Genomic DNA, 6,759 nt, shown 5'->3' with positions numbered 1-6,759 from the left:
AAAGGGCATTGAAGCAATATGATAGAAAGATGACGAGGGGGCTTAGGTTTTATTTGGTAAAGATGACAAGAAATATGGATGTTGACATTCAATTGAAGCCTGGTTTGTCAACTACTTTACTTGTTTCACTTTATTTACTTTAGTACGAAATTTAAGAAAGTCAAAAAAAATAATAATTCATTTTAAATTATATATATATATATAATGTATCAAAATATACTTTTATGATGTGATATTAAATATGTCACACGAGATGTTAAAATTAAAGAATTATTAAATTAAAAGAGAGTTATTTATTTTTAACGAAGCAGCCCGGTGCACTAAGCTCCTGCTATGCGCAGGGTCCGGAGTGACCTCCTAATCACATGACAGCAATTTTACCAGTTACTTCAAAGCTCTCTTTCAAAATTATTTAAATTTAAACAGACTAAAAACGAAAGTAATATAAATAAATTTAAAGTGAGTAATAAATTAAACAATACATATTTTTTCATCTATGTACACCAAAAAGACAAGAAAAAGCCATTTGTGTGTGCATGTTTTCATTCACATAGAAAGGCATGACTCTTGCAATTTAGTAGAAGCCAACCCAAACTTGCTTGCAGGTTAAGAGATGGATTTGTTTTACCTCTCTACTTGCTTTTGTGGTTAGTAATGAATTATTATTTTTTATTTCAAAGTTCAAATACATTACTCTAGAAGTTTTATTTCAAGAAAGGAAACAATAAGGTTACTTACGGTTCTAAACACCTCAGCTATCAACATATATATTGATTGTATATATTTCGATCATGTTGATAAACTAGTTGACCGAACAGTATATATTCATAACTTTCCCAAATAATAAAGCACATTGGACAACCCTTGGTTTTACAAAGAGTAGCAATATAGTATGTTTATTTGTACAAAAATATGTCTATCAATGTTACAAGAGAACATTATTTGGAAGTTCCTTTTGGATTTTATTAGGACCTACTCTTCATTACTCACAATTTTTATTTGTACAAGTGCTAAAAAAATGTATATATCCGTAACTTCAAAGTTTTTTTTTTTTTTTCTATTAGTACATTTATTTAATTTGTTATAATGGAATAACATGCTTTATTTTCCAAGTTACTAATTTCTAACCTTAACAAGTTTGAGGGTCGATTTGTTCATCAAACTTTAAAAAGTAGACCGAACGCTTGGCTTCCTAATAAGTCATAATTACCACGTTATTTTCAAAAGTTACAAGTCTTCCATGTTGGAAAGTACCTCCGTTATAAAATAAGTGATATTTTTAACTGGAACATATTACTTTTGAAAATTACTCACTTTTTAAAAAATAAAAAGTGTTTTATTATCTTATTTTTAATTAAATGCCTTGAAAAAAGAAATTTTTTCCTAAATGATGTAAAATTACATATATTAAAACAAGAAAAAAATTGAAAGAAAAAATTAGTTTTTCGTGAAATATCATTTATTTTAAATTAAAATAAAATGAAAAGATAATAATATCACTTATTCCTAGTATATTTTGTAGGCATATTTTAGTGCTTTTTGACTTTTGACTTCTTACCTTTATTTTTCTTTAATTGAGAGAGATCCAATTGTGCAGTCATACGAGAGCAAGCGTGCTTTAGATTTGGTTGCTTCTTGATTGGGTTTCTCCATCAAGTGTGTTTGGCAGGTAAGAAAAATATTTTCCTAATTTTTTTTATCAAAAATTTTTGAAAAATAATTTTTCTAGAAAAATATCCTTATTCGTAGAAGTAGGAAAAATAAATTTTATAAGTGTCATTTTAAATTCATTGTCTTTTTAATACGCCCTTAACTCTTAACCCCCCCGCAGTGACCATCATGACACACCTACTCTCCGGCTTAATTCACCTATTTTTTAAGATTATACATATGTAATAAGTGACAGAGAAATTTTGTAGCTAAATTATTATAATTTATCGTTAATCTTATTAAGCAACAAACTAACAATAAATTATGCTAGCTACGAGCAATATAGCGACAAAGTACGTGGCTAATTTCGTGTCATATGCAAACAAATTTATGGAAGCGTGTGGAATAGTAATGCAGCTTTTCTTTCCTAATGACGCCAGAGTTTTAGCCCTTCAAGTGACTACTTATTCCATACCAACCATGTCAATGACATTGTATAGATTAATGTGAATTGGCATATTGACATTGTATAGATTAATGTGAATTTGCATATTGACAGAATCTACTCAAGTAACGTCTTGATTACTACAAGCAATTAATATTATTGGTCAGGAATTAATTATTGCTTTCTCCATTTTAATTTGTTTCTTTTAAATTATTTATTTTACTTTTTTTCAATTAATTTTTAAAAAAAGTATTTTGTCTTTTTTGACAATTTTTTAAATCAAACTTTTAACTCTCTTTATTTTAAAATAAATGGTATTTTTAGCTTGAGCACCCCTTAAGTAATTATTCATTTTCCAAAATATATATTATTTTTACTAACTTACTCCTAATTAAAAAAAACTAATTAATGGTTCTTGTTAATGCAAATAAGGGTAGTTTCAAAATAAAATAATAAGATCAATTTCTTCTTGAGAACCTATAACACCACTTATTTTGAAATCAGGGAGTATATGGTATGTTTAAGATCACACGATTATTGAATATTTTGATACATTTTACATATTTTAAGTTTAAAATAAAATTTAAAATTTATATATATTTTCTTAAATTCTATGTCAAGTCAAAGCGAGACAAATAAATTAAAATGGAAGGAATAATTCAAAACAAGGGTTGTTGGGATGCTATGGCAAATTATTTGAAATTTAAATATAGTTTTCTGATCAGATGATATAGGTAAGTAAATTTTGAAATGTATATCTAACTTTAGGGGTGTATATAGTTCGAGTTGGTTTGAATTTTTTAAATATCAAATTAAATTAATTTGTATTGAATTTTTAAATCTATAATTTAATTGTACCAAGAAATGTCAGGTTTTCAAAAAACTATTTGATAAAGTCTTCACACAAAACATATAAAATTGTACTTGAAATATTTCTTTAATTCTAGTAATTAACATAAATATCTAAGGTGTTTCTTTAATTAAAAAAACACAAAATATGACAATAAAAAAGATGAAATCGCATAAAATAAATATTGTTAATTAATAAGTCATAATAAAAATGATCACAATCTAAAAGTACTAAGTTATGCCAAACTAAGTACGTATAATAAGTGTTAGTTACATAACTAAAGCTCAAAGAAAAATATTTAATTATGTATTTTCACTGTATAAATTAATTGATGTAAAATTAAAGAATAAATATCTAATATTATAGCCATTCCTAGTGTTGAAATCATTTTGTAAGCATTAGTAGTTATTTGATTTTCATTGTACACTCCTATCTAACTTTATGGATCTACACTTTGCCCTCCTCCATAGAGGTATGCGTGCGCATACACATAGTGAATGATTTGACCATAAAACATTGAGTTCTTTCGAACTCACAGATTCACTGTTAAATTTGTTAATATATATATATATATATATATATATATATATATATATATATATATATATATTTCTATGTTGATAAATTTGTCGAATAATGATATTTTTTACTAACTTACTCCTAATTAAAAAAAACTAATTAATGGTTCTTGTTAATGCAAATAAGGGTAGTTTCAAAAAAAAATAAGATCAATTTCTTCTTGAGAACCTATAACACCACTTATTTTGAAACTAGGGAGTATATGGTATGTTTGAGATTACACGATTAATGAATATTTTGATACATTTTACATATTTTAAGTTTAAAATAAAATTTAAAATTTATATATATTTTCTTAAATTCTATGTCAAGTCAAAGCGAGACAAATAAATTAAAATGGAGGGAATAATTCAGAACAAGGGTTGTTGAGATGCTATGGCAATGTCACACCCCAGGAAGATACCCTAGGCGTGATCGGCACTCAGAGACTATTGCTAGTCCCGAAGCGAACCACTTGGCCAGTTCACACAATTATTCAATCAACTCTCTATCAGCGGAAGACTTAACTCATCAAGATGATCAAATAACTACTTATACAATAAGGCCAAAGGCCAAAAATCTGTCTAATCCAATCAATAAGACTACTAGTATGAATGAAACTAGCCAAAAGACAATCTCGAATCAACAAGTCAACAATCTAGTATACGAAACCTATATCACTACTATCTAAATGGTGCCAATGACAGGTTCATGGCTACCTCAATTCAAATGAAGAAAACTAAACTCAAAAGCTAGAAAGACAAATGTGGCATCCTCTTGAAATAGGGGTTACTCACCAATCAGCTGAATACGAATATATCATCAACGATGCGCCTGTTGATGACCTCTAGTACCTGTCTCTGCATCATGAAATGATGCAAGCCCAAATGGACGTCAGTATGTGGAATGTACGAGTATGTAATATGATAGAATGAAATATGCATAAGGTAGAATACTATCAACTCAGATAACTCAAATCAAGAAGTAAGAAGCTCGATCAAGATGTCATAAGTCTAAAGCAAGAGTAAGGTTTAGACATAAATCAATCATATACAATCCAATCCAATCCAATCTAATCAGAGTACTATCAAGACCAATATGGGAGTTTCTTTTATCCGACAACAATTACTTATGAGTCAATGATCGTATAACAAGCTCGTTGTTGTTGCCCACAATCGTCCAATACCTTGCCAGGGTAAATGACAAATCTACCAATCCATATCCAACAATCAATCGAGTCCTATCTTTTCAGGACAATAAAAGAGGGAAACATGCAACTTTAACGGTTCAATCCTCTCCTATGTTTGGCGATGTAGGTATTGAGTTAAATTTATTACTTACTCTTACCCAATTCGGTGCTTGATACTCCTCCAAGACTCAATGCTCATAAGACAATCAATCCCAATCAATCAATGAACAAGTCTCATATGGACCTTTATCAGTTCATCGATTCTATCTAATCAATCCTTTCGGACAGTCAATCTTCTAATCATTCCCAAATCATTCATTTATGAGTAGTTAGGACAATCATTTATGAAAATATTTAGTTGAAACCATTCAATTTAGTTCAATAATGAAGATGCAAAGACTATCAAGTTTCATCAAAACTATCATCATACTCACATCCCAATCACAATCATACATTCACAAGTTCAAGGCTCTAGACTCAATCCTTAATCGTATTCATCCAATATTAGTAAAAATATCATGAGGGTTTATGAAGTAAATAGTCAAAAATTATTTGTTCAAGAATAAGTTCATAGAAATCATCAATTACGCAATATTATGTAAAAATATGTTAAATTTAAAAAAGATTCTCAAGAGGACAATCGTGGGGACTCAATTCATTCACAACTTAACCTATCACAATCTTGGGGCACATGAAAGAACAAAGTCCATGCTTTAGTATAGACTTACATACTTGAGATTAAGACAGGATAATCAATCTTGCAAGAGTTTGATTGAATCTTACAACCTTAGCATTTTCTCCACTCCTTAGCCCTAAGTCTCTAGTTAGAATGCGTAGAAGAACTTAGGAATGTTTTGAAACTCATTTAAGGTTGAAAAAGACCTATATTAGTCGTGGAATAACTACAGGAGGGGTGGAAAAAAAATAAGAATGACCCTCCTTAAGAATAAAAAAGGGTAGAATAATTGGCCTTTGGGGATCAGGTCCGCGACGCAGACTGATTCCCTCGTAGTGCAATTTTTTTTTAAAATTTTTTCGATCGAATTCTAAACCCGTAGAAAATAATTAGGATAGAATTACGTCCAATCCACGACAGGTCCTCTATTTTCGTTGCTTCACTCCAAAAATTTATCTTTTGATCCGGTTAGCCTAGAATTCAATCAAGATCATTTTTTCACAAAATTTTTCATCCTGATCAATATTCCGGCCTCGGATTGACTAAAAAAGTTAAGAAAGATGCGTTAAACGAGCAATCTCTCATCTAGGGGTATTTTGGTAATTTTAGCGGATGTAACAGACAAATTATTTGAAATTTAAATATAGTTTTCTGATTAGGTAAGTAAATTTTGAAATGTATATCTAACTTTAGGGGTGTATATAGTTCGAGTTGGTTTGAATTTTTTAAATATCAAATTAAATTAATTTGTATTGAATTTTTAAATCTATAATTTAACTGTACCAAAAAATGTCAGGTTTTCAAAAAAAAAAAATCAATAAAGTCTTCACACAAAACATATAAAATTGTACTTGAAATATTTCTTTAATTCTAGTAATTAACATAAATATCTAAGGTGTTTCTTTAATTAAAAAAACACAAAATATGACAATAAAAAAAATGAAATCGCTAAACTAAATATTGTTAATTAATAAGTCATAATAAAAACCATCATAATCTAAAAGTACTAAGTTATGCCAAACTAAGTACGTACAATAAGTGTTAGTTACATAACTAAAGCTCAAAGAAAAATAAAGTAAAATATATATATTATTCTATGTTGATAAATTTGTCGAATAATGATATGTTGTCTTGCAGAAAGAGAGGGGGGAATAAAGTGAGAAGAAAAATAGGAAAGAAAATTTATCCTATCAAAATGACACCTAGCTCTTCCCCTCTGTGTGGCATGCTCTTAGGCCTTAGTTTATATTCAATCATCCTTTATGTTTCATTATAACGATCAAGTTCTTTTCTAAAACTGTTTCATGGTATATTATGATATTGTCTAAGAAGAAACAAAAAGAATATGTCTTCTTTGATATTTTAGAACTTAAAACTAAATTATTCAGATC

Source organism: Solanum dulcamara, chromosome 10 (assembly GCF_947179165.1).
Source record: "Solanum dulcamara chromosome 10, daSolDulc1.2, whole genome shotgun sequence".
Taxonomy (NCBI): domain Eukaryota; kingdom Viridiplantae; phylum Streptophyta; class Magnoliopsida; order Solanales; family Solanaceae; genus Solanum; species Solanum dulcamara.
The sequence above is the reverse complement of the archived record's forward strand: the minus strand, read 5'-3'. Positions refer to the sequence as shown.